We start from the raw sequence: 26954 nt of genomic DNA, 5'->3' as shown, positions 1-26954 counted from the left end.
AAGTTTCCAAAGTCAGAAACAGCCGACAGAGGGCGCAAATAAGGCTTCTGATACGGTCTGGAAATAAGAAGAAAAAAAACCCATAGTATAATATTGGTAATGGAGTATAAACCTACTGAAGTGTCACGAACCTAAGTGTCAACAGTAGGGTACGTGTCACAAAGTAGGCCTCTCATATTACGAGTGTGCCTGTTGAATGAACTCATAAATTACCGAAAATGGCACCATTTGTCTCCGAAAACAGAAAGAACCCGGAAGAAAAGAGAGAAAAGTTTATTACAGACAGAATAATTAGAAGCGTACAGTAAAACAAAAGGAAACCCATGTATTGCGATAATGTTATCCCATAAAGATTCGGAATTTCTGAATTATTTGAAATTCAAACAAATTAAAATACAGTTTTTACCTGGCGCGCCAATAAGGCGACATTTCAAATCAAAATGACGCAGAACAAAGTCAAGAAAGGCTGCAGAAAAAGACAACATCGGCAGAACTTACATGCACTTTTGGTCAAACGGTGTGTCATGATGTTAGTGTCCCCAACATTGCTTCCAAGTTTCATTTCGAGGCAGAAGTATAATCTTCACATGTGTTTTCACTGCACGACTTTAAATACTGCTTGCTTTGTTTTCCGCGTCTTACCAGTGTAGCTAGGCTGCACTCATTGCGGCGCCGCGCGAATACGCGACTCCGCGCTCGCGAGCGTCGCACGGTACAAGCAGTATTGGACGCGAATAAAGCAGACGCGATCCTGGGTGGTATTATCGTGCCAGAAGTTGTTGGACACCAAGGTCCTTGTGATGTGATCATGGTGAGCAATGTAGGCCTATTTCAAAGGCATCTAGACTCTTTCTTTTGTATTTATTATCAGGGGATAGCGCGTACGCAGTCCCCACTACCATAAATTATACGCCCGAGTTCCCCACGTTTGGGGGAATCGCAGGGGTCAGCCCAACCGAAGTGCAATGGAAAGGCCTCGCCCTGGGGAACCTCCTTGATGATCAAGGTTGCCCCTGCGCCAGGTAAGTATGCTTCTTATCCGGACAAAAAACACTGGCTTCACACTGTGTTTAGAAAAACTATGGTGTTGAGCAGGGTAAAATGACCGTTTCTTTGTCCTATTTTACATTCGCATGATAGGATCGAGGAGTTTAATAGCAAAATACAAAGTGAAAGAAAAGAGCGTGCTTTGCCGTATCGGTATCGCTCCTTCAAGCGCCATCCAGCACTTTTCAGGGTCCGATATCGGGCTATCTTCAGTAGATAGCACGTGACAGATGTCAAGTTTCCAAAGTCAGAAACAGCCGACAGAGGGCGCAAATAAGGCTTCTGATACGGTCTGGAAATAAGTAGTAAAAAACCCATAGTATAATATTGGTAATGGAGTATAAACCTACTGAAGTGTCACGAACCTAAGTGTCAACAGTAGGGTACGTGTCACAAAGTAGGCCTCTCATATTACGAGTGTGCCTGTTGAATGAACTCATAAATTACCGAAAATGGCACCATTTGTCTCCGAAAACAGAAAGAACCCGGAAGAAAAGAGAGAAAAGTTTATTACAGACAGAATAATTAGAAGCGTACAGTAAAACAAAAGGAAACCCATGTATTGCGATAATGTTATCCCATAAAGATTCGGAATTTCTGAATTATTTGAAATTCAAACAAATTAAAATACAGTTTTTACCTGGCGCGCCAATAAGGCGACATTTCAAATCAAAATGACGCAGAACAAAGTCAAGAAAGGCTGCAGAAAAAGACAACATCGGCAGAACTTACATGCACTTTTGGTCAAACGGTGTGTCATGATGTTAGTGTCCCCAACATTGCTTCCAAGTTTCATTTCGAGGCAGAAGTATAATCTTCACATGTGTTTTCACTGCACGACTTTAAATACTGCTTGCTTTGTTTTCCGCGTCTTACCAGTGTAGCTAGGCTGCACTCATTGCGGCGCCGCGCGAATACGCGACTCCGCGCTCGCGAGCGTCGCACGGTACAAGCAGTATTGGACGCGAATAAAGCAGACGCGATCCTGGGTGGTATTATCGTGCCAGAAGTTGTTGGACACCAAGGTCCTTGTGATGTGATCATGGTGAGCAATGTAGGCCCATTTCAAAGGCATCTAGACTCTTTCTTTTGTATTTATTATCAGGGGATAGCGCGTACGCAGTCCCCACTACCATAAATTATACGCCCGAGTTCCCCACGTTTGGGGGAATCGCAGGGTCAGCCCAACCGAAGTGCAATGGAAAGGCCTCGCCCTGGGGAACCTCCTTGATGATCAAGGTTGCCCCTGCGCCAGGTAAGTATGCTTCTTATCCGGACAAAAAACACTGGCTTCACACTGTGTTTAGAAAAACTATGGTGTTGAGCAGGGTAAAATGACCGTTTCTTTGTCCTATTTTACATTCGCATGATAGGATCGAGGAGTTTAATAGCAAAATACAAAGTGAAAGAAAAGAGCGTGCTTTGCCGTATCGGTATCGCTCCTTCAAGCGCCATCCAGCACTTTTTAGGGTCCGATATCGGGCTATCTTCAGTAGATAGCACGTGACAGATGTCAAGTTTCCAAAGTCAGAAACAGCCGACAGAGGGCGCAAATAAGGCTTCGATACGGTCTGGAAATAAGTAGTAAAAAAACCCATAGTATAATATTGGTAATGGAGTATAAACCTACTGAAGTGTCACGAACCTAAGTGTCAACAGTAGGGTACGTGTCACAAAGTAGGCCTCTCATATTACGAGTGTGCCTGTTGAATGAACTCATAAATTACCGAAAATGGCACCATTTGTCTCCGAAAACAGAAAGAACCCGGAAGAAAAGAGAAAAGTTTATTACAGACAGAATAATTAGAAGCGTACAGTAAAACAAAAGGAAACCCATGTATTGCGATAATGTTATCCCATAAAGATTCGGAATTTCTGAATTATTTGAAATTCAAACAAATTAAAATACAGTTTTTACCTGGCGCGCCAATAAGGCGACATTTCAAATCAAAATGACGCAGAACAAAGTCAAGAAAGGCTGCAGAAAAAGACAACATCGGCAGAACTTACATGCACTTTTGGTCAAACGGTGTGTCATGATGTTAGTGTCCCCAACATTGCTTCCAAGTTTCATTTCGAGGCAGAAGTATAATCTTCACATGTGTTTTCACTGCACGACTTTAAATACTGCTTGCTTTGTTTTCCGCGTCTTACCAGTGTAGCTAGGCTGCACTCATTGCGGCGCCGCGCGAATACGCGACTCCGCGCTCGCGAGCGTCGCACGGTACAAGCAGTATTGGACGCGAATAAAGCAGACGCGATCCTGGGTGGTATTATCGTGCCAGAAGTTGTTGGACACCAAGGTCCTTGTGATGTGATCATGGTGAGCAATGTAGGCCTATTTCAAAGGCATCTAGACTCTTTCTTTTGTATTTATTATCAGGGGATAGCGCGTACGCAGTCCCCACTACCATAAATTATACGCCCGAGTTCCCCACGTTTGGGGGAATCGCAGGGGTCAGCCCAACCGAAGTGCAATGGAAAGGCCTCGCCCGGGGGGAACCTCCTTGATGATCAAGGTTGCCCCTGCGCCAGGTAAGTATGCTTCTTATCCGGACAAAAAAACTGGCTTCACACTGTGTTTAGAAAAACTATGGTGTTGAGCAGGGTAAAATGACCGTTTCTTTGTCCTATTTTACATTCGCATGATAGGATCGAGGAGTTTAATAGCAAAATACAAAGTGAAAGAAAAGAGCGTGCTTTGCCGTATCGGTATCGCTCCTTCAAGCGCCATCCAGCACTTTTTAGGGTCCGATATCGGGCTATCTTCAGTAGATAGCACGTGACAGATGTCAAGTTTCCAAAGTCAGAAACAGCCGACAGAGGGCGCAAATAAGGCTTCTGATACGGTCTGGAAATAAGTAGTAAAAAACCCATAGTATAATATTGGTAATGGAGTATAAACCTACTGAAGTGTCACGAACCTAAGTGTCAACAGTAGGGTACGTGTCACAAAGTAGGCCTCTCATATTACGAGTGTGCCTGTTGAATGAACTCATAAATTACCGAAAATGGCACCATTTGTCTCCGAAAACAGAAAGAACCCGGAAGAAAAGAGAGAAAAGTTTATTACAGACAGAATAATTAGAAGCGTACAGTAAAACAAAAGGAAACCCATGTATTGCGATAATGTTATCCCATAAAGATTCGGAATTTCTGAATTATTTGAAATTCAAACAAATTAAAATACAGTTTTTACCTGGCGCGCCAATAAGGCGACATTTCAAATCAAAATGACGCAGAACAAAGTCAAGAAAGGCTGCAGAAAAAGACAACATCGGCAGAACTTACATGCACTTTTGGTCAAACGGTGTGTCATGATGTTAGTGTCCCCAACATTGCTTCCAAGTTTCATTTCGAGGCAGAAGTATAATCTTCACATGTGTTTTCACTGCACGACTTTAAATACTGCTTGCTTTGTTTTCCGCGTCTTACCAGTGTAGCTAGGCTGCACTCATTGCGGCGCCGCGCGAATACGCGACTCCGCGCTCGCGAGCGTCGCACGGTACAAGCAGTATTGGACGCGAATAAAGCAGACGCGATCCTGGGTGGTATTATCGTGCCAGAAGTTGTTGGACACCAAGGTCCTTGTGATGTGATCATGGTGAGCAATGTAGGCCTATTTCAAAGGCATCTAGACTCTTTCTTTTGTATTTATTATCAGGGGATAGCGCGTACGCAGTCACCCACTACCATAAATTATACGCCCGAGTTCCCCACGTTTGGGGGAATCGCAGGGTCAGCCCAACCGAAGTGCAATGGAAAGGCCTCGCCCTGGGGGAACCTCCTTGATGATCAAGGTTGCCCCTGCGCCAGGTAAGTATGCTTCTTATCCGGACAAAAAACACTGGCTTCACACTGTGTTTAGAAAAACTATGGTGTTGAGCAGGGTAAAATGACCGTTTCTTTGTCCTATTTTACATTCGCATGATAGGATCGAGGAGTTTAATAGCAAAATACAAAGTGAAAGAAAAGAGCGTGCTTTGCCGTATCGGTATCGCTCCTTCAAGCGCCATCCAGCACTTTTAGGGTCCGATATCGGGCTATCTTCAGTAGATAGCACGTGACAGATGTCAAGTTTCCAAAGTCAGAAACAGCCGACAGAGGGCGCAAATAAGGCTTCTGATACGGTCTGGAAATAAGTAGTAAAAAAACCCATAGTATAATATTGGTAATGGAGTATAAACCTACTGAAGTGTCACGAACCTAAGTGTCAACAGTAGGGTACGTGTCACAAAGTAGGCCTCTCATATTACGAGTGTGCCTGTTGAATGAACTCATAAATTACCGAAAATGGCACCATTTGTCTCCGAAAACAGAAAGAACCCGGAAGAAAAGAGAGAAAAGTTTATTACAGACAGAATAATTAGAAGCGTACAGTAAAACAAAAGGAAACCCATGTATTGCGATAATGTTATCCCATAAAGATTCGGAATTTCTGAATTATTTGAAATTCAAACAAATTAAAATACAGTTTTTACCTGGCGCGCCAATAAGGCGACATTTCAAATCAAAATGACGCAGAACAAAGTCAAGAAAGGCTGCAGAAAAAGACAACATCGGCAGAACTTACATGCACTTTTGGTCAAACGGTGTGTCATGATGTTAGTGTCCCCAACATTGCTTCCAAGTTTCATTTCGAGGCAGAAGTATAATCTTCACATGTGTTTTCACTGCACGACTTTAAATACTGCTTGCTTTGTTTTCCGCGTCTTACCAGTGTAGCTAGGCTGCACTCATTGCGGCGCCGCGCGAATACGCGACTCCGCGCTCGCGAGCGTCGCACGGTACAAGCAGTATTGGACGCGAATAAAGCAGACGCGATCCTGGGTGGTATTATCGTGCCAGAAGTTGTTGGACACCAAGGTCCTTGTGATGTGATCATGGTGAGCAATGTAGGCCTATTTCAAAGGCATCTAGACTCTTTCTTTTGTATTTATTATCAGGGGATAGCGCGTACGCAGTCCCCCACTACCATAAATTATACGCCCGAGTTCCCCACGTTTGGGGGAATCGCAGGGGTCAGCCCAACCGAAGTGCAATGGAAAGGCCTCGCCCTGGGGGAACCTCCTTGATGATCAAGGTTGCCCCTGCGCCAGGTAAGTATGCTTCTTATCCGGACAAAAAAACACTGGCTTCACACTGTGTTTAGAAAAACTATGGTGTTGAGCAGGGTAAAATGACCGTTTCTTTGTCCTATTTTACATTCGCATGATAGGATCGAGGAGTTTAATAGCAAAATACAAAGTGAAAGAAAAGAGCGTGCTTTGCCGTATCGGTATCGCTCCTTCAAGCGCCATCCAGCACTTTTTAGGGTCCGATATCGGGCTATCTTCAGTAGATAGCACGTGACAGATGTCAAGTTTCCAAAGTCAGAAACAGCCGACAGAGGGCGCAAATAAGGCTTCTGATACGGTCTGGAAATAAGTAGTAAAAAAACCCATAGTATAATATTGGTAATGGAGTATAAACCTACTGAAGTGTCACGAACCTAAGTGTCAACAGTAGGGTACGTGTCACAAAGTAGGCCTCTCATATTACGAGTGTGCCTGTTGAATGAACTCATAAATTACCGAAAATGGCACCATTTGTCTCCGAAAACAGAAAGAACACGGAAGAAAAGAGAGAAAAGTTTATTACAGACAGAATAATTAGAAGCGTACAGTAAAACAAAAGGAAACCCATGTATTGCGATAATGTTATCCCATAAAGATTCGGAATTTCTGAATTATTTGAAATTCAAACAAATTAAAATACAGTTTTTACCTGGCGCGCCAATAAGGCGACATTTCAAATCAAAATGACGCAGAACAAAGTCAAGAAAGGCTGCAGAAAAAGACAACATCGGCAGAACTTACATGCACTTTTGGTCAAACGGTGTGTCATGATGTTAGTGTCCCCAACATTGCTTCCAAGTTTCATTTCGAGGCAGAAGTATAATCTTCACATGTGTTTTCACTGCACGACTTTAAATACTGCTTGCTTTGTTTTCCGCGTCTTACCAGTGTAGCTAGGCTGCACTCATTGCGGCGCCGCGCGAATACGCGACTCCGCGCTCGCGAGCGTCGCACGGTACAAGCAGTATTGGACGCGAATAAAGCAGACGCGATCCTGGGTGGTATTATCGTGCCAGAAGTTGTTGGACACCAAGGTCCTTGTGATGTGATCATGGTGAGCAATGTAGGCCTATTTCAAAGGCATCTAGACTCTTTCTTTTGTATTTATTATCAGGGGATAGCGCGTACGCAGTCCCCACTACCATAAATTATACGCCCGAGTTCCCCACGTTTGGGGAATCGCAGGGTCAGCCCAACCGAAGTGCAATGGAAAGGCCTCGCCCTGGGGAACCTCCTTGATGATCAAGGTTGCCCCTGCGCCAGGTAAGTATGCTTCTTATCCGGACAAAAAAACACTGGCTTCACACTGTGTTTAGAAAAACTATGGTGTTGAGCAGGGTAAAATGACCGTTTCTTTGTCCTATTTTACATTCGCATGATAGGATCGAGGAGTTTAATAGCAAAATACAAAGTGAAAGAAAAGAGCGTGCTTTGCCGTATCGGTATCGCTCCTTCAAGCGCCATCCAGCACTTTTTAGGGTCCGATATCGGGCTATCTTCAGTAGATAGCACGTGACAGATGTCAAGTTTCCAAAGTCAGAAACAGCCGACAGAGGGCGCAAATAAGGCTTCTGATACGGTCTGGAAATAAGTAGTAAAAAACCCATAGTATAATATTGGTAATGGAGTATAAACCTACTGAAGTGTCACGAACCTAAGTGTCAACAGTAGGGTACGTGTCACAAAGTAGGCCTCTCATATTACGAGTGTGCCTGTTGAATGAACTCATAAATTACCGAAAATGGCACCATTTGTCTCCGAAAACAGAAAGAACCCGGAAGAAAAGAGAGAAAAGTTTATTACAGACAGAATAATTAGAAGCGTACAGTAAAACAAAAGGAAACCCATGTATTGCGATAATGTTATCCCATAAAGATTCGGAATTTCTGAATTATTTGAAATTCAAACAAATTAAAATACAGTTTTTACCTGGCGCGCCAATAAGGCGACATTTCAAATCAAAATGACGCAGAACAAAGTCAAGAAAGGCTGCAGAAAAAGACAACATCGGCAGAACTTACATGCACTTTTGGTCAAACGGTGTGTCATGATGTTAGTGTCCCCAACATTGCTTCCAAGTTTCATTTCGAGGCAGAAGTATAATCTTCACATGTGTTTTCACTGCACGACTTTAAATACTGCTTGCTTTGTTTTCCGCGTCTTACCAGTGTAGCTAGGCTGCACTCATTGCGGCGCCGCGCGAATACGCGACTCCGCGCTCGCGAGCGTCGCACGGTACAAGCAGTATTGGACGCGAATAAAGCAGACGCGATCCTGGGTGGTATTATCGTGCCAGAAGTTGTTGGACACCAAGGTCCTTGTGATGTGATCATGGTGAGCAATGTAGGCCTATTTCAAAGGCATCTAGACTCTTTCTTTTGTATTTATTATCAGGGGATAGCGCGTACGCAGTCCCCACTACCATAAATTATACGCCCGAGTTCCCCACGTTTGGGGGAATCGCAGGGTCAGCCCAACCGAAGTGCAATGGAAAGGCCTCGCCCTGGGGAACCTCCTTGATGATCAAGGTTGCCCCTGCGCCAGGTAAGTATGCTTCTTATCCGGACAAAAAGACACTGGCTTCACACTGTGTTTAGAAAAACTATGGTGTTGAGCAGGGTAAAATGACCGTTTCTTTGTCCTATTTTACATTCGCATGATAGGATCGAGGAGTTTAATAGCAAAATACAAAGTGAAAGAAAAGAGCGTGCTTTGCCGTATCGGTATCGCTCCTTCAAGCGCCATCCAGCATTTTTTAGGGTCCGATATCGGGCTATCTTCAGTAGATAGCACGTGACAGATGTCAAGTTTCCAAAGTCAGAAACAGCCGACAGAGGGCGCAAATAAGGCTTCTGATACGGTCTGGAAATAAGTAGAAAAAAAACCCATAGTATAATATTGGTAATGGAGTATAAACCTACTGAAGTGTCACGAACCTAAGTGTCAACAGTAGGGTACGTGTCACAAAGTAGGCCTCTCATATTACGAGTGTGCCTGTTGAATGAACTCATAAATTACCGAAAATGGCACCATTTGTCTCCGAAAACAGAAAGAACCCGGAAGAAAAGAGAGAAAAGTTTATTACAGACAGAATAATTAGAAGCGTACAGTAAAACAAAAGGAAACCCATGTATTGCGATAATGTTATCCCATAAAGATTCGGAATTTCTGAATTATTTGAAATTCAAACAAATTAAAATACAGTTTTTACCTGGCGCGCCAATAAGGCGACATTTCAAATCAAAATGACGCAGAACAAAGTCAAGAAAGGCTGCAAAAAAAGACAACATCGGCAGAACTTACATGCACTTTTGGTCAAACGGTGTGTCATGATGTTAGTGTCCCCAACATTGCTTCCAAGTTTCATTTCGAGGCAGAAGTATAATCTTCACATGTGTTTTCACTGCACGACTTTAAATACTGCTTGCTTTGTTTTCCGCGTCTTACCAGTGTAGCTAGGCTGCACTCATTGCGGCGCCGCGCGAATACGCGACTCCGCGCTCGCGAGCGTCGCACGGTACAAGCAGTATTGGACGCGAATAAAGCAGACGCGATCCTGGGTGGTATTATCGTGCCAGAAGTTGTTGGACACCAAGGTCCTTGTGATGTGATCATGGTGAGCAATGTAGGCCTATTTCAAAGGCATCTAGACTCTTTCTTTTGTATTTATTATCAGGGGATAGCGCGTACGCAGTCCCCACTACCATAAATTATACGCCCGAGTTCCCCACGTTTGGGGGAATCGCAGGGGTCAGCCCAACCGAAGTGCAATGGAAAGGCCTCGCCCTGGGGGAACCTCCTTGATGATCAAGGTTGCCCCTGCGCCAGGTAAGTATGCTTCTTATCCGGACAAAAAAACACTGGCTTCACACTGTGTTTAGAAAAACTATGGTGTTGAGCAGGGTAAAATGACCGTTTCTTTGTCCTATTTTACATTCGCATGATAGGATCGAGGAGTTTAATAGCAAAATACAAAGTGAAAGAAAAGAGCGTGCTTTGCCGTATCGGTATCGCTCCTTCAAGCGCCATCCAGCACTTTTTAGGGTCCGATATCGGGCTATCTTCAGTAGATAGCACGTGACAGATGTCAAGTTTCCAAAGTCAGAAACAGCCGACAGAGGGCGCAAATAAGGCTTCTGATACGGTCTGGAAATAAGTAGTAAAAAAACCCATAGTATAATATTGGTAATGGAGTATAAACCTACTGAAGTGTCACGAACCTAAGTGTCAACAGTAGGGTACGTGTCACAAAGTAGGCCTCTCATATTACGAGTGTGCCTGTTGAATGAACTCATAAATTACCGAAAATGGCACCATTTGTCTCCGAAAACAGAAAGAACCCGGAAGAAAAGAGAGAAAAGTTTATTACAGACAGAATAATTAGAAGCGTACAGTAAAACAAAAGGAAACCCATGTATTGCGATAATGTTATCCCATAAAGATTCGGAATTTCTGAATTATTTGAAATTCAAACAAATTAAAATACAGTTTTTACCTGGCGCGCCAATAAGGCGACATTTCAAATCAAAATGACGCAGAACAAAGTCAAGAAAGGCTGCAGAAAAAGACAACATCGGCAGAACTTACATGCACTTTTGGTCAAACGGTGTGTCATGATGTTAGTGTCCCCAACATTGCTTCCAAGTTTCATTTCGAGGCAGAAGTATAATCTTCACATGTGTTTTCACTGCACGACTTTAAATACTGCTTGCTTTGTTTTCCGCGTCTTACCAGTGTAGCTAGGCTGCACTCATTGCGGCGCCGCGCGAATACGCGACTCCGCGCTCGCGAGCGTCGCACGGTACAAGCAGTATTGGACGCGAATAAAGCAGACGCGATCCTGGGTGGTATTATCGTGCCAGAAGTTGTTGGACACCAAGGTCCTTGTGATGTGATCATGGTGAGCAATGTAGGCCTATTTCAAAGGCATCTAGACTCTTTCTTTTGTATTTATTATCAGGGGATAGCGCGTACGCAGTCCCTCACTACCATAAATTATACGCCCGAGTTCCCCACGTTTGGTAGCTTTTGGCTTTTGGTAAGGTCGTCTGCTACGCGCCCTCTATTAATATCCTTTAAAAGTGAATGTTGGAGTGAGGGCGGTAGAGCCTAGTTTTATATGGTCATGGTCATCTGCAGGTGGTCATCTGGGATTCTCGAGTAAAACCGGGAGACAAATCTCGGGGGTAAAGAGCAATAGAGTGCTGGTAAGTTCCAAGTTTCAAGTCAAAATAACGGCATCCTTTGACAACAATAATCTAGTGCTAGTCACTAGTCGGCCCGCTAGTCAGTCATTGGTTTTTTTTAATTTTATAAAAATATTTTTTCACACAAGAGTTGCAGTGAGTTAGTTGTTGACATAAGCTTATATTAAAGCCATATAACATTTGCTGAGGAGAACGCCCTCAAAAACATTTTAAATTCTGGTTTTTACAATATTGTAATTTACTTTAGTAAACAAAGATTCTCTGTAAAAATCAAGACTTTAGGTGCTGTAGTTTTGTCAAAATCCGAGATTTTGAATAAAACGCAGGAACTGTTGTTTTATTATTACGATATAACACAGTACGCACATCAGACGGTCGTACCGTACTGTATTTATACAACCGCTGGAATAACATGCATTGGCGCTGGTAGTAAATTCCAATTTTCTTTTCTTCCATAGGCGTAGATCCCGGGGATGGGGATAAATCCCCAATATTTTGCCGGGGGTGGTCCATACAATCATCCCCCAATGTTGATGCCTGATAGTGCTTTTCTGAACAAATTAACCTCATATTTGCCCATTTTAGCCCCAAAAGTGCAAATTTCCGCGCGCTTCACACCCGGTGGGGTCACTCCCTGGCAGGGGGGACACATAGGACCGTTACCACAAGTACAAATTACCCCCTTTTGCAGTCGATTTCAAGGACAAATCATTAAATTGCCCCCCTTTTTTACTCCAAAACAAGGACAAAATGGTACTTTGAAACACCCCTATTTTTAGATTCCGAGGACACATTTGCAATTTTGACCCTATTTCAACATTTCAAGGAAGGGATTTTTAGGCCTATGAATGTTTTTTTTTTTTTTTCCAGTAATTAACAAGGGCATCACAGAATTCAAGTAGTACCCCTTGCATATAAATCAGAACCGAGAACAATATTGATCACGGGATGAGTACAAAGTAGGAAACCAAATTTATTCCTGTGATTTTTTTATCTGGCCACGAGATCAGGAGAAAATAATAAGAACCCCTTTTTTTTTTCGCAGCCATTTGTGCAATAAAACACCCCTATTTTTCCAATTTCACGGACAATTTTGTCCATGGACATGCCCTAAAATTACCCTTTTTTCCTTGATTTTTAGTAACGATCGTGCGGTCAGTATTGCAAGTTGAGTGACCCCACCGGGGCTTCACACACATTTATTCTCCTTTTGCACCATATTTCATCAGAATAGCTTCAAAACAGCCATTTTTTTCTTAAACTTATTCGCCAAAAGGGGCTGGATTGACTATACTTCAAGATATTTTTACAACTCCATCCCCCCCCCCCATGTCAAAAAGAAATCTACGCCACTGTTTACTTCACTTGTTCGGCTCAAAATTGAATGGGGACATATCTGACAGTAAAAGCTAACATTTGATGGAAAATAAATACTAATCTATTTTTACAGAAATGTTATAATATGGCTTTAAAGCCATAATACATTTGCTGAGGAGGACGCCCACAATATTTTTCAAAATTATGTTTTTTACTCTATTATAATGTACTAGTACTTCATTAAGGGATCTAAAATGAAGCGTTTATTGCGTTTGACAGTATTTTTTGTGGGACATGAGAGCACCTCAGACCTATCAATTGCATTCTGAATCTGAAGCATGTCTTTCTGATATCAAATAATTTTCATTTTTGAAAATCACAATATAATACAAATTTTATGACAAATTATAAAAATTTGATATTTTTCAAATTTTGATATATAACAGTCCTCGAAGTAAATTATATAAATCTAATGATATATTCTTAAAGTGTATGTAGCAGGAAGGAAAAGCCGACGGTCAATTGAAAATTTTGACATTTCATATTGAAGATATGGATTTTTTCCCAAAAAGACCTAATTTTTTTTGGTGTTTTGGGAAAAAAATCCATATCTTCAATCTGAAAAGGTCAAAATTTTCAATTGATCGTCGCTTTTCATCCCACCTACATAAACTTTAAGTATAAATCATCAGATTTATAAAGTTTACTTCAAGTACTGTTAAATATCAAAAATATCAATTTTTAATGATTTGCCATAAAATGTGTATTGAATTGCAATTTCAAAAATCAAAATTATTTGATATCAGAATGACATTCTTCGTATTCAGAATGCAATTCGATATGTCTGATGTGCTCTAATGTCCCAAAATAAATACTGTCCAAACGCTCATACCCCAGCCCTTAAGGTGGTACTACACCCCCTGATAAATTTTGTGACTAATTTTGCATTTTTCTCACATAACGACAAGAATACTACACTGGTAACAAAAGTTATATTATGTATATTAAAAGGAATCCAATTGCCAGTGGCGTAACTAGGGTTGGTAGCGCCAGGGGCAAGAAACAAAATTGGCGCACCAGAGAATATATTGCTGTGCAATAAGTATGTGTACCCCTGGGTGGTGAATTCTCAAAATGGTCTGCCAAAAATCGCTTGCCCCCCTGGCTGTGCTAAAAAATCTTTACCCACCCTTTTGACGTATCATATCCTGTGTCGTTTTATGGATAAAAATGACTCAAAATGTTATTGATGAAATGGTTGCTATCATAAACATCAGTTTTGTCTTTTCAACGGAAAAATCCGATGCAAAATAAAGTTTTTAGGGCCTAGCTATAATATGGGCATAATTTATGCATGTAGGCCTATAGTATTGAACAATGTACCCCATTTGACATGCACTTATAGATAAATAAATTGTCTTACTTTATTAATTTAATAACTTCTTGATTATAAATAAAATGACACAGTACATAATTATTTGATTCATAAAATTACATTCAACAAAATGATTGAAGAGAAAACACACAAGGCACTATAGGCAGACTGTTATAGAATTGAGTATGTAAGATGCCATGTCCATAGCTTCGCAGGAGTTTCCGACTAGCAATCAACATGATCAGCACATTCAGAAAAACACAGTTTAAGAGTGAAGATTGTAGTGAGTAACCAGTCCTTTATAAATGTGCTGGCCACTATCTATTATAATATAGTAGGCTTAAACTATACATTGCGAAGTTATTTTAAAATAAAATGTACATGTAAGTTAACTCAAACCGGCAGTGTATTTGTGAAGTGGTATATCGAAAGCAGTGAAATCGGACATTCCTAAGCGAAGATATTGAGTTTGTAAGTTCTGGTATTACAAAATTGGAAATTGAGATATCGTGGGTAAAAAGCTGAAAAGACAAAAAAAAACAACAACAACAACAACAACAACAAAAACAAAAACAGACCAGAACAATTTGGAGTAATGAATTAAAAGAGTTGACATGAGATTAGGAATTAATGTTTTCTGCTGTTTCAGTGTGCATGTTCTCATCGTTGATGGTTTGGTGGACTGTCATGTAGATGTAAGCGTGATCCTAAAAATGCCTTTCACATTGACCAAAACTAATTACAAGACCTCTTCTACATTGAGGCTGGCTTTCCTTTTAAAGGGAATTTTTATTAAAATTCCACATGTTTAAGTCTGTGATGAGTCAGTGAGGCCAGGGAGTGAGGCATGTACTTTTACTACTCACTTGACATGGTTGTCAGTCATTTGATTCTGCATTGATTCAATGACATTTCAGTGTCACACGCATAGGCCTGGATATCTGTCAATCATGACAGAAGTTCGTTTTATGCTAGTTGCCACCTGTACCAGTCCAGTCTAAGAAATCAGCCTGGTATTCGCTGTCAAAGTGATGTAATTAATCGGAAGAACTACCACAGCAATGGATGAATTTTGAATATATTTTTTTCACGAGAGTTTAATTTTTTACCATTTTTGATCAATGTTTAGTTTCTTTCTTAAATTGACTGTTTTACTTCATTCCTGATGTTTCTACAACTTTTGGATATAATTAAAATACCTCTAAGATGTTACTTAATCTATTCCTAAATATTCATATTCAAGGTGCAGAATTCAACAGGTGTTTTCCCACAATTTTACCAATTTTTTTCAATCTTTGAAATTTGTACATGTAAAAACATGTTTTGATTATTTGTGACACGATCTGGTCCATGGGGGCCAAAGGCAGCAAACTGAGATAAAAGTAAAAATATGGTGTAAAAAACAATAAAATGAATAAGAAAATAGACATCAAAAATCTTCAGAACTTCAGAACCTCAGACCTTTGGTGTTTTCAGTAAAGAGTACCTATAATGTAATAATTTCAGTAACTCAATTTTCAAAAATGCCTCCTTTGGCCCCCATGGACCAGATCGTGTCACATTTTGTAAATACCTGGTAGGATTGTGCATATAACTAGCATTCCACTAGTACTCTTTTGACTCTATCATGGGGTATAGCAATAAAAAAAATCAATTTAAATAAAAAAAAAATCTGATTTAAATAAAACTTTTTTTGACATTTGTTGCATGTTAAAACATATAAACATGAGTCCGCAGTTACCCAGTGTAGGACAGTCCCCAGTTGCATGGCGATTTCTTAAACTGTGGCTTGGTTAGAAAAATTAAATGTGTGTGTCCCCAGTTGTATGGTGTTTTCTTAGACGTGTGTGTATACATACTCTGTTACCTGTGTTTGTAAGTATTGAGGGAGTGGGGTGTGTGGGTGTGTGTGTGTGAAGCTGAGCAATCATTAAAAGCATAAAATCAGGGCAAAATTGTTCATATGGTCTATGCCACCCATCAGGGGGCTCCCATCCACCCACTACTCATTGCTTGATTCATTGTACAGATCAAAATATGAACATTATTTTCCCAGGGGAGTGGGCAAATGTAAGTTAATCTAATTTAAGGTGTCTATGAGTTCTTTTATGTTAAATATCATCATTTCATGTCATGTGTCCATTGTCATGATTGTCTGATTCTTAATCACATGCATGTTTCTTCTTATGCTTAAATCTGAATTGTGATGGGAGGGTGGTTACACTGCAAAAAAGTTGGTCAAATCTTTCTACCTATTTAGTTGGGCAAACTCTATTTGCCCAATAATAGGTAAATCTAAATTCTTATTGGGCAACCTCTTACTTTGACCACTTATTTATCTTTATTTTATTATGAGAGGAGTAAAGTTGGTTAAGTTTTTGGCCACATAATTTATATACGACTGTTGTGCAAAATAAATCATATCAGTTGGGCAACTTTGTAGTAAATTGTGTGAATTACAAGTTGTTGGGCAAAAATGTGTAAATTAGTGAAAAATATTTGCCCAACTATGTTGGGTAAATACTTTGCCCAATATTTGAGCAAGTTCTGCAAAAAAAACCCCAACATATGAACCAATACCGTGTAAAAATGCCCAACAGTCTGATCAAAATTTGAACAAAAATTGGTCAAAAATATTTGCCCAACTATGTTGGGTAAATACTTTGCCCAAAATTTGAGCAAGTTTAGCCAACTGTTGGTCATAATTTTTGTACAACTCTTGTTGGTCAAATTTTGACCAACTGTTTCATGTGTTGTATATAGACCAAACTGTTGGTCATTTTTTTGACCAACATTATTTGCAGTGTAGCATCTACTTTTATAAAACATTGAATTTTCAACTTTCACTTAACAAAGCAATAATTATCTAATACTTGGGCTAATTCTATGACTATAAAGCTTCTTTCCTTACCAGTCAGGAAATGAATGACTTTTGAAAATGAATGCAATCTTTATTCTTTACTTGTGAGGAAATAAAATCATCAAATCTTCTCTTTCTTCAGATAATTGTAAGCACTGACTCAGCTGTAGTAATGGTGTGCAGGTTTCTGTTCAAATTCTTTCATGTGATATATAAAAGAAAGGAAAGTTGCATGATTTGAGTCAAACTGTACTGTGATAGTAGGTATCAAATGGTGTAGTTGGTTAAAAAAAAGAAAGCAAAAGTAACCTTAATGTAACATTGACCAGTAGTTGAACCCCATAGTTCAGCTATGGTGCGGGAACCATTCTATGTATCAACAGAGGGCGCTATTTATGCCGTATATTCCAGACGATGGTGGACTACATTATTCACTGTGGCAACAGCCAATATCGTAAACAAAACAGACAATATGACGGCAACACTGCCTGAACATTGGACGCCCGTGCTGAGTTGTGTTTTTAGCTCTATTGGCCCGTCACAGAAAAAAAATGCACAAAATATATTTCTCAGTGAATGTATAAATTTTCACATAAAAATAAATATTTTGGATTCAAAATAAATGTGAAGAAAAAAAAAATTATAGCCGGGAGTGAGCGGGACTCGATCTCGGGACCCATTACCATTAGACCACGCGAACCGTGATACACAATGGGGGAAATTTTAGGTATATATCATAAACATACCGTGCGTTATTCATACAAAACATTCAAAAACCAGTACTTACAATGAGGTTCACTGGCGAACCTCAACGGATTTAGACTGATAAAATAGTGCTTAATAACATACGTACAGTTTTGGAATAATTTGAGACATTTTTGTATTTACGTGTAAAACCAATGACAACGTCAAAATTCAGCCAATCTTGGCCGGCCCCCCCTGGTATATTCAGTGCGATATAGACTGAATATTTAATAGAGAGACCATGCAGGTTGAATAGAAATATATTACATTACACCATAATGGTATGCATAATATTCATAACAATGTATTGTAAACTAAGACCTTAAAAGTAGCATTATAGGATGGGATACAGAAGACCTGGGGCTGGTTGTAACAGGGGTAGGTTGTAACATCGCATTTTTCTTGGCCAAGTTCCGAAAGGTCATGGGTCAATGTTAATATGTTCATCATCATGTCCCCTTGACTGAGTATTTGTGTACAAAGAAACAGCTTACTCAGGTATAGAGGTACATTGCAAAAAGTGATTTTGTCCCCTGAAACTAACTAAGTCTTTTGCAACTAATTAGTATAATTAGTTTTTATGTGTAATTAAACTAGTACAAGGCTAAGCTCAATCACCTGATTAGAAGAGTTGTTTGTCAGGTACAATACTAGTATATGTTTATTTCAGTTTATGGTTAAAAGTCAAGTTGGCACACATGTCACATTTTAGGATGGTGCACTTGGGGCAGGTTACTTACCTTTTTCTTATATTTCAGCTGTGTTACAACCTAAAGTACCCAGCCAGGGTACAAGTTGTAACACCCAACATTTATCAGGCTATTCCCCTTTTATGGTACAACAGACATGTATGTCAATAATTGTGATAATAAATGATTCTTCAAACTTAAGGGATCTGGAATGAGCGTTTTAAGCGTTTCGACAGTTTTTTTTGTGGGACATGAGAGCACATCAGACATATCGAATTGTATTCTGAATATGCAGAATGTCTTTCTGATATCAAATAATTTTCATTTTTTGAAATTCACGATATACATGTAATACAAATTTTATGACAAATTATTAAAAAAAATTCACATTTTTGATATACAACAGTCCTCGAAGTAAATTTTATAAATCTAATGATATATTCTTAAAGTGTATGTAGCTGGGAGGAAATGCGACGATCAATTGAAAATTTTGACCTTTCATATTGAAGATATGGATTTTCCCCAAAAGACCTTATTTTTTTTGGTGTTTTGGGGAAAATCCATATCTTCAATATGAAAGGTCAAAATTTTCAATTGATCGATGGCTTTTCATCCCCCCTACATACACTTCTAGTATAAAACATCAGATTTATAAAATTCGAGTACTATTAAATATCAAAAATATCAATTTTTAATGATTTGCCATAAAATGTGTATTACATAATTTGCGAATTTCAAAAAATCAAAATTATTTGATATCAGAAAATTCGATATGTCTGATGTGCTCTAATGTCCCACAATAAATACTGTCCAAGCGTTCATACCCCATCCCTTAACCAGCTAACAATAATATTTTTATCCTGTCACAGAAATGCTAGCTATGAGCAAAAATAGGCCAATTGTTTCAACCAGCCCTGGTCTCTAGCTACTAATTTCAGCTATTTCAAATGTACTGACTGTTGAAATCATGATGCTTCCTCCACTCACATGCCTAGAAATTTGGCAAGAACCTGAGAATCTATTTTAGCAGATTACCCAGATTTGTGTTAATCTAATTTCCAAAGAGATTCTCACAGATTGTTTGAGCCTACACACTAAGTAAATGGGAAAATAAGGATTCTCATAAAATACCATTATCCAAATGGATTCTTGCAAGCTGAAATAAAATTAGGCTCCAGGTCACATGGTGAAATGGTAAGTCACACATATTTAACAGCATTTCTGCTCATTTATCATCATTTTGCAGAATTCAGCAGTGTTTGAACAGATTTTGTTATGATTTCTGCCGGCCCTAGGAAATTGATCAAAATTTGAAACAATCTTTGTAAAATTTACCGTAATTTCCTATGATTTATCCAAATTGAGCACGATTTGTCGTGATCGGTCGCAATTGAGCAAAATATGCAGTGAAAGTCAATTACAATTTAATTTTAGGCAATTTACATCAATTTTTCACAATGTTACCGCAACATTGAATTTATAGCAATCTGACTGATTTTGTGTGCGAGCTCCCATTTCTCCCATGAGAAACCCGGGAGCAACTATTATGATATTTAGTCCCAGTGGCGTAGCTGCATGGGATTTTTTCCAAGGGGGCAAGCCTGTATGGGGCAGGGGGCCCAAATCCACCAAATTTCCCTGCACTTGGGGGGGGGGGGGAGAGGGGGGCGGGGGCCCAAGGCCAAATAGACAATTTTTGCCAGGCAGTATTGATAATAATCGTATGGTATTGCCATATATCGTATGGATTCTCCATCTCTATGTCCCTCTTCTCCCTCTCTCCCCCTCTCTCTCCTCCCTTTTTTCCTCTTTCTCCCTCCTTTTTCCTTGCACTAGGGGGCAGGGGCCCAAATAGGCAAATTTTTCCCCCGGCAGCTACGCCACTGTTTAGTCCCAATTTAGAAGCTTGCAGACCTATTGTACTCTGTTGCCATGGACTTACGATGGCATTAGAATTTCTATGGTAAATGACATAACTGGTTTGATATAGCTGGGTAGACCTTAACGGACACAATTTGCTTCGGTGAACCAGGGACCGTGTATAATTTAAATGTTATTATTTACTCATGTTGCTCTACAAAATATCAAAAAAACATCAAAGTATTCCAATATCTTTTTAAGTTATGACAAATTGTGTAAAATGTCTATCCTTTGTCGAAAATAATTTCTGTGTAGCATCGAGAATCATTTACATAGGATTTTGGAGACAAAATGTGATAATTTTGTGGAGATACAGAATGCTAGAACAAACAAAATTATATTTTTTCTGGAATGTGTACACTGTACGCTTGGTATTCCTACTGATTTCGATACTGAAATAATTCTTAAGATGATGTTCTTTGAAGATTTATGTTGGCATAGAGTCTGTCATTATACTAGCAAACATGTAGGCTCATTTCGCAATGTACAAGACAAGCCAAGCGCAGTGTTGTAACTGTGCTTGGATTCGTACTAGGGTCTATTGATCAACGTATTATTCATGCTTGCTCAACTGAGGATAATTTGTAAACCAGCAACTCGCATGGTACAATGGATGGAAGGCATTTCCAGTCCCTCCATACAAGGTCCCTGGCACAGTGACATCGCCCCGATAATCTTCATAGTAGAAATCGCCATGGTAGGTTAAATCCACAGCCACCCATGACCATTTTATTATTCGGACCTTATGAGATGCATATTATTAGCGAAGTGACCTGACTAAGGCTATTGACATAGACGGGGTAATTGATTTCTCGCTCTGTGAGCAAGCTTGTATACGATGGTTATACTCTCTCCACTTGAGTGAGTGCCGCTTTAGCCTGCTGCGCGCTGTAGTCCATACAAGACCAACGCAATATAAAATTGAGAGTCTTGGTCAAATTTTGAGTTCAAAGCGCACGGTCAATTTTCAAAGCGCACGCTAACGACTATAATATCTGTTCAACACGTATTTTCAAGTGTATGTGACCACATCTGGTTTCTTGAGAAAAATTCATTTACGGGAGATATTCATCATTTTCTAACTCAGTATCCGAAGATTTTCGTCTGATATATCAAAATCGTGCATAGCAATTCACGTGTATCGATCCCGTGTATTCATTTTAATGTCACTGCTGCACCAAATAATTATTAGCCAGGCGATGTCGGTGTGCCTGGGTGAACTCACTGATTCTTACTGTTTATGAAAGTGCAGGCGGCCTTCGACTGTACAGGTTGAGTGAACATGAATAGCCAGCAGTAACCAATATGATGTGACAGGAAAAGGCCTTGGTTATGGCACGACTATAACGTGCAGAGATTATATCAAGATTGTTGATTCTTGGAATGTTATGCCCATGTGACATAGGGCCTAAAATTATACACTTTACCACCTCAAATTAAACAAAAATGATATTAAAAGCATGTCCTGTAGGTTTGTTTGGAACCTATGTAATATGTTATGAAACTTAGCCGGGTGTGAACTCAAATATAGGCCTATAAATTAAGATCAACTACTTGTCAACATTTTAGGAAACAAAGTTTCAACAAAATGGCGGAAACAAGGGGGGAAATGGATTTGAGAGCATGTGCTCCTTCCTCCCTTGCCTGCTTTTGCCGCATGCAGTCTGCTGATCAATGCGTGGGTACAGTTAATTGCCCATGGTGTATAAGAGAGGTACCAAAAATGTTCTGTGTTGTCCACCTGGTGCATATATTAGGCCCTACTGGTGGCTGTTCCTTCTCGTATACAGATGCACCATTCACAGGCTATTGGTGCATTCAGTGCAGATTGTTGAATTTTGACAGTTAGGATATTTAAAGAATATGAAGTGGAACATTTGACAGGAAATGCTGCTGCATCTATAAAGTATACAGAATCAATTCAGTCCCAGAATTCAGTACATAGCGGTACATTTGTACTGCAATTAGAGCAATACACCCTACACTGCAAAGAGGATCTCTGAGGGCTGCCCCTGAGAAATGAGAAACTTATGCAAAATGAGGACCCAATTAAAGTGGACCATGTTGACACTATTATAGTTTACAATTCTAGTTGGAAAAAGTTAAAAACTTGGTGAAATGAAAGCCCAAATGAAGCCATTTGTGGATAAATTTTAACTATTATTGTGTAAATTATAGGCCCATTCAGTGATTTGCTCATTCGAAGGATTGTAAAAATCATTCATATTTTGATATATTTTTACAGTTTTGCTGGTATCACGGAATTGGACTTGAAAGTGTATGGGTGCCCTGCAAACCTTAGGTGTGCCAGGTATGCACCCTTTAAAGTACATGTAGCTATGTACAGAAGGGATTCATATTGACAAATGAACAGGCCCGTATGCAGGATTTCATTTGGGGGGTGCTGATTTTGAAAAAGTGGAATTTTTTTTTTCAAGGGGGGGAATGATTTTGTGAAAAGTGGAATTTCTTCCCCAAATTTGGACCTTTTTTGTCCAAAAAAGCGTAAAAAACTTTTTGTATATGTACCGAGTTTTCCAAATGGGGGAGGGGGTGGTAATTATAGGAATGGTCTAAAATGAAGAGTCCAAAATAAATTCTAATATGGTTTTACTAATTTTCATATGATTAGGAAGCAGAATGGCACCATTTTCAAACAACAGGGCACTCAATTCCAAGTTATTCCATGCAGAATGGCACCACTCTCAGGCAACAGACACCCAATTCCATGCAGAATGGCACCACTCTCAGGCAACAGACACCCAATTCCATGCAGAATGGCACCACTCTCAGGCAACAGACATTCAATTCTATGGAGAATGGCGCCACTCTCAGGCAACAGACACTCAGGGAGAATTGCACCACTCTCATGGCAACAGACACCTAATTCCATGGAGAATGGAATCACTCTCAGGCAACAGACATTCAATTCTATGGAGAATGGAATCACTCTCAGGCAACAGACACTCAGGGAGAATGGCACCACTCTCATGGCAACAGACACCTAATTCCATGGAGAATGGCACCACTCTCAGGCAACAGACACCCGGGGAGAATGGCACCACTCTCAGGCAACAGACACCTAATTCCATGCAGAATGGCACCACTCTCAGGCAACAGACACCCAATTCCATGCAGAATGGCACCACTCTCAGGCAACAGACATTCAATTCTATGGAGAATGGCGCCACTCTCAGGCAACAGACACTCAGGGAGAATGGCACCACTCTCATGGCAACAGACACCTAATTCCATGGAGAATGGAATCACTCTCAGGCAACAGACATTCAATTCTATGGAGAATGGAATCACACTCAGGCAACAGACACTCAGGGAGAATGGCACCACTCTCATGGCAACAGACACCTAATTCCATGGAGAATGGCACCACTCTCAGGCAACAGACATTCAATTCTATGGAGAATGGCACCACTCTCAGGCAACAGACACTCAGGGAGAATGGCACCACTCTCAGGCAACAGACATTCAATTCTATGGAGAATGGCACCACTCTCAGGCAACAGACACCTAATTCCATGCAGAATGGAATCACTCTCAGGCAACAGACATTCAATTCTATGGAGAATGGCACCACTCTCAGGCAACAGACATTCAATTCTATGGAGAATGGAATCACACTCAGGCAACAGACACTCAGGGAGAATGGCACCACTCTCATGGCAACAGACACCTAATTCCATGGAGAATGGCACCACTCTCAGGCAACAGACACCGGGGAGAATGGCACCACTCTCAGGCAACAGACACCTAATTCCATGGAGAATGGCACCACTCTCAGGCAACAGACACTCAATTCCATGCAGAATGGAATCACTCTCAGGCAACAGACATTCAATTCTATGGAGAATGGCACCACTCTCAGGCAACAGACACTCAGGGAGAATGGCACCACTCTCATGGCAACAGACACCTAATTCCATGGAGAATGGCACCACTCTCAGGCAACAGACACCCGGGGAGAATGGCACCACTCTCAGGCAACAGACACCTAATTCCATGGAGAATGGCACCACTCTCAGGCAACAAACACCCAATACCATGGAGAATGGCACCACTCTCAGGCAACAGACACCCAATACCATGGAGAATGGCACCACTCTCAGGCAACAGACACCCAATACCATGGAGAATGGCACCACTCTCAGGCAACAGACGCTCAACTCTGTGCAGCATGGAATCACTCTCAGGCAACAGAGACACAATTCCATGCTCAGGGAGAATGGCACCACTCTTAGGCAACACACTCATTTCCATGGAGAATGGTACCACTCTCAGGCAACAGACACCCAACACCATGGAGAATGGCACCACTCTCAGGCAACAGACACCCAACACCATGGAGAATGGCACCACTCTCAGGCAACAGACACCCAACACCATGGAGAATGGCACCACTCTCAGGCAACAGACACCCAACACCATGGAGAATGGCGCCACTCTCAGGCAACAGACACTCAATTCCATGCATGACTTTGTGCAGGTAGGTAGTTATCAAATCAATTCTTTACTTTATACTAAATCACAAAAATATATATCTCATATTATTCAATATCTATATTCATGGGATACTTTGCTGAATGAAGATAGCATGACAGTCACTAGGATCCACAACATGTTCATCTATCATGGCACAATTCTTTAACCCCAATACATTTGTACATTCATTGAATGACCTTAGAAAATTTGGGTACACAACCCCATATTCTGCAACTTGAGGTCAAATTTTGCACTAGGAGTGTTTAATTGATGTTATTGAACTATGTCATTGAGATGAGGCCATTGTGGTCCATAGTGAGTGCATGTGCAAACTATGTCACATTTTAACTTTTCTTTTTAAGTATATATCAAAATGACAATATCAGTCTACACATTGCTAAATCCAAAAAATTCAAATCTTTTATTTGATCAAAAGATATTAAATTTTTTTAAACATTGTTACAGTAGGATTGCTCACTAAACATGCTAAAAACAGTCCTTCTAAATGGGGCTTGTTAAAAATCCCATGATGTATAAAAATGTACTGCACACTCTCATCGTGTTGATAGAGAAAAAGGGGAAGGAAGACCTAATTTTGCATTTTTTGTCCAGTGTGTAGAGAATACTTATGCATAGAGTCTTAACATGCAATTTCGTGCAAGTTGATCGACAGAGAAATATATTATGAAGGATCACTCATTATTCAAGAACTGTATGGTTTTGTGTAGAACTGACTGGGAAAAGAAGGGTCCTTATAAGCCAAAGAAGGTGCTGTTTCTCTTAGGCCTGTAGCCAGGATTTATTTTGGATGGACCTTTTGAGAACTTTTCCTTCCAAAAAAAATGTGAAATTTCAATGTTTTTACCAAGAAATGTGAACTTTTCCTTTCAAAAGATGGCTGAATTTCAATTTTTTTACAAGGAAAAAAAAGTGGATCTTTTTATTAGGATTGGCATTTGAGGGGGAGGGTACCATGACCAGCTATGACAGTAGATGTTCTTCAGATAACCATGTAAAGATCTTGCAAGTAGCACAGAAGTGCCAGGAAAAGTAGCTGGTCAAAGCAGTAAATACATGTACAAAGTACCAGAGCTAGTCCAGACATGACAGGAGTACAGAACCCCATATTCAGCCACATACCGATACAAAGCAATGCTACCCATATGAATACTCATTAAAAAAAATCCATTCTTTGGTAAGGAAAACAAACAAAAGCAAAAAAAAATACGAAAACAAACAAAAACACGAAACAAATAGGCCTAAGCAAAGAAACACAAAATAATACACAAACTAAAACAAGTTGATACTTTGCATGTAATTTGCTGGTATGGTCAGCTGTTTTTGATGTTTTTAGCAGAGAGGGGGAGGTTAGATTTGAGGCAGTGGCTTAAATAGTTGCATTTTGCGGCATGTTACCAAACACCTACAATTATCACATACAATAAGAGTTTTTGGGGAAAAGTTTGGATTGTGTCCATTAAATACTTAAAGCCATAACATACGATTTCTGTCAAATTTTAATTTTTTTATATTTTTTACCCAAAATGCTGAAATCAAATATATTAAAGTCATGTCAAAATTGCTCTGTTGGCCTACAAACACAATGTACATTACAAATATGCCAAAAAAAAATCGGGATAGTAAAAAAAATGGACCAATTTGATATTTTAAGATCGTACATTATTGCGCTAAATCAATGGACATACTTATGATGTTTATCAATCTCTTCCTCCTTGTAAGGTATGAAGGCATCCATGGATCATGTGGAACCACACCAGATCTACTGTGGAATAGACCGGGGTACTCAAGTTTGGTTTTGGTAGGGACGTGCCGCTGAGATTTTGGAAGTAGACCCATAAATATACCAATTTTTCAAGAAATTTGGACCCATTGATATACCAAAAGTCAAAATTTTCGGCCGAATTTACCCAAAATTGTCTTAGTTTTTTCAAATTTTCCCAAAATTTTTGGAAAATTTTCAAAATTTTGGGAAAATTTTCAAAATTTTGGCTAGATTAAGGAAAAATTGGGCTGTTTTCGAAAAAATTGAGAAAATTTTGAAAAAAGGACCCATTCATATACCAAAATAGGCTTTGAAAAAGGGGTCATTGATATACCAGAAGGCTGAAAATGCTACCCATGTTTATGCACGCCCCCGTATGGTCATTTGTACTGAGTACT

The 26954-nt window shown here is 40.0% G+C and overlaps 8 non-coding genes across 8 annotated transcripts; all 8 read right to left on the bottom strand.

Moving 5' to 3' along the window:
• Positions 1–868: 868 nt before the first annotated feature.
• LOC140167063 (U1 spliceosomal RNA) lies at positions 869–1030 on the bottom strand. The gene has a single exon (XR_011860925.1). It is a non-coding gene; the product is annotated as a U1 spliceosomal RNA (small nuclear RNA).
• A 1119-nt stretch (positions 1031–2149) lies between these two features.
• LOC140167082 (U1 spliceosomal RNA) lies at positions 2150–2310 on the bottom strand. The gene has a single exon (XR_011860942.1). It is a non-coding gene; the product is annotated as a U1 spliceosomal RNA (small nuclear RNA).
• A 1117-nt stretch (positions 2311–3427) lies between these two features.
• Positions 3428–3590, bottom strand: LOC140167061 (U1 spliceosomal RNA). Its single transcript, XR_011860923.1, has one exon. It is a non-coding gene; the product is annotated as a U1 spliceosomal RNA (small nuclear RNA).
• Positions 3591–4708: 1118 nt separating this feature from the next.
• LOC140167075 (U1 spliceosomal RNA) lies at positions 4709–4871 on the bottom strand. The gene has a single exon (XR_011860936.1). It is a non-coding gene; the product is annotated as a U1 spliceosomal RNA (small nuclear RNA).
• A 1119-nt stretch (positions 4872–5990) lies between these two features.
• On the bottom strand, positions 5991–6154 carry LOC140167066 (U1 spliceosomal RNA). The gene has a single exon (XR_011860927.1). It is a non-coding gene; the product is annotated as a U1 spliceosomal RNA (small nuclear RNA).
• Positions 6155–7275: 1121 nt separating this feature from the next.
• LOC140167092 (U1 spliceosomal RNA) lies at positions 7276–7435 on the bottom strand. The gene has a single exon (XR_011860952.1). It is a non-coding gene; the product is annotated as a U1 spliceosomal RNA (small nuclear RNA).
• A 1120-nt stretch (positions 7436–8555) lies between these two features.
• LOC140167080 (U1 spliceosomal RNA) lies at positions 8556–8716 on the bottom strand. The gene has a single exon (XR_011860941.1). It is a non-coding gene; the product is annotated as a U1 spliceosomal RNA (small nuclear RNA).
• Positions 8717–9837: 1121 nt separating this feature from the next.
• On the bottom strand, positions 9838–10000 carry LOC140167101 (U1 spliceosomal RNA). The gene has a single exon (XR_011860960.1). It is a non-coding gene; the product is annotated as a U1 spliceosomal RNA (small nuclear RNA).
• Positions 10001–26954: the final 16954 nt, after the last annotated feature.

The sequence above is a fragment of the Amphiura filiformis genome, chromosome 12 (assembly GCF_039555335.1).
Source record: "Amphiura filiformis chromosome 12, Afil_fr2py, whole genome shotgun sequence".
NCBI lineage: Eukaryota > Metazoa > Echinodermata > Ophiuroidea > Amphilepidida > Amphiuridae > Amphiura > Amphiura filiformis.
Note: the sequence above shows the minus strand (reverse complement) of the source record. Positions and strands in the feature narration are given on the sequence as shown.